Here is a 2,056-nt window from a genome sequence, read left to right on the forward strand (position 1 = left end):
AGACATTCCATTTAGTTTTTGCCGCCGTTTCTGGGGAACTAAAATATTAGGAACGCTTAATTTTTATTACTTTAGCCATTTATTTGCAATTTAAATTTTATCTTAGTTTGTTAATTTTACTAAATTTTCTTTTGTTTTCTTCTGACAGGTTTTTTATAGTTTATGACTAGAAGAAACCCGTCAAGACCATTACTTTTTGACAGTGAGATTGAAAGCACAGCTTGTAGAAACCGAAGAGAAATAAGGTGAAACCTAAGAAACATAGAGGAAGGATAAGAGGAAGATATCCATAATACAACCGAGGAGATGGCTGAAAATCAGAATAATCAGCTTCCTCCCGTGGTTGCTGCAGACCCAATAAATCAGAATCTTGCTCCTCGTACTATGTATGATTATGCTAAACCTACTTTAACAAGAGCCGAATCGAGTATAGTTAGACCTGCTATTGCTGCAAATAATTTTGAACTGAAACCTAACACAATTCAAATGATACAATAGTTTGTTCACTTTGATGGTTTGCAGAACGAGGATCCAAACACTCATTTGGCAAATTTTCTAGAGTTTTGCTACACTTTTGAGATCAATGGCGTTTCTGACGATGCCATTCGCCTTCAGTTGTTTCCCTTTTCATTGAAAAAAAACTAAACAGTGGTTGAACTCGTTACCACGGGGGTCAATCACTACTTGGGAACAAATGACCGAAAAATTCTTACTTAAATATTTTCCGCCAGCTAAAATGGCTAAGTTGAGGAATGATATCTCTTCTTTTGTGTAGATGGATTAAGAAACACTCTACGATGCATGGGAGAGATACAAGATCTATTAAGAAGGTGCCCTCACCATGGGTTACCTCTATGGTTGTAGGTTCAGAATTTTTACAATGGTGTGAACCCCTCAACAAGGCAACTTATCGACGCAGCAGCTGGTGGTACTTTAAACAACAAAACACCTGAAGAGGCTTACGAATTTATTGAAGAGATGTCACTAAATAACTATTAGTGGTAAGTCATGAGAACAAAGCCAACAAAAGTAGCCGGTGTTTTTAACCTCGACGCGGTCACTATGCTATCTAACCAGGTAAAACATTTAAATAAAAAGATTGACGGTTTATATGGTTCTACTCAGGTACATATAGTGATAAGGTGCGATGCAAATAGAGGAGGAGTGCACACAGAATATCAATCTTTCAACCCTAGCACCGAAGAGGAACAAGTTCAATATATGGGTAATAATAATTCTAGACCTCAAAATAACCCATACAGTAACCTTATAATGCAGGTTGGAGGAACCATCCCAACTTCTCGTGGGATGGCCAAGGAAATCAAAGGCCATAACATCCCCCAGGCTTTCAACAACCACCTTACCTGCAGGAAAAGAAACCGAACCTTGAGGAGATGCTAACGAAATTTATCTCGGTGTCAGAAACTCATTTTTAGAATACCGAGACAGCATTTAAGAATCAACAAGCGTCGATTCAAGGGCTCGAAGTGTAGATAGGCCAACTCACCAAATTGATTTCTGAACAACCACAAGGTAGCTTGCTGAGTAATACTGAATCGAACCCAAGGGAACAACTTAATGCGATTACCGTTTAAGGTAAGGAAGGGTTAGTTGAACCTGAACTAGAACTAAGGCAAGGAATTGTGGTAAGTAAAGGTAAAGGTGAGGTGGACCACAATGAGCAAAAACCGGTAAGTAGAGAGTACAAACCTCGTGTGCCATACCCCAGTGCGACAAGAAAAGACCACACGGATGAACAATTTGGTAAATTCCTTAAATTATTAAAGAAATTACATATTAACTTACCATTTATTAAATCTCTTTCACAGATGCCGAATGAAGTTAAATTTTTAAAGGAGCTTCTAGAAAATAAGTGGAAGTTGGATGAGGCACCACATGTAGAGTTGAATGCAGTTTGCTCAGCCAATCTACAGAATAAGCTACAAAACAAGTTGAAAGGTCTAGAGAGTTTTATGATTCCTTATTTAATTGGTAGCTTAGATGTGAATAATGCATTGGCTGATTTAGGGGCGAGCATTAATGTTATGCCTTATAA

At 37.9% G+C, this 2,056-nt stretch overlaps 1 non-coding gene across 1 annotated transcript; it reads right to left on the reverse strand.

Moving 5' to 3' along the window:
- Positions 1-742: 742 nt before the first annotated feature.
- LOC121217326 (small nucleolar RNA R71) lies at positions 743-848 on the reverse strand. The gene has a single exon (XR_005913396.1). It is a non-coding gene; the product is annotated as a small nucleolar RNA R71 (small nucleolar RNA).
- Between the last annotated feature and the right edge of the window lie 1,208 nt (positions 849-2,056).

This window comes from Gossypium hirsutum, chromosome A02, assembly GCF_007990345.1.
Source record: "Gossypium hirsutum isolate 1008001.06 chromosome A02, Gossypium_hirsutum_v2.1, whole genome shotgun sequence".
Classification (NCBI taxonomy): Eukaryota; Viridiplantae; Streptophyta; class Magnoliopsida; order Malvales; family Malvaceae; genus Gossypium; species Gossypium hirsutum.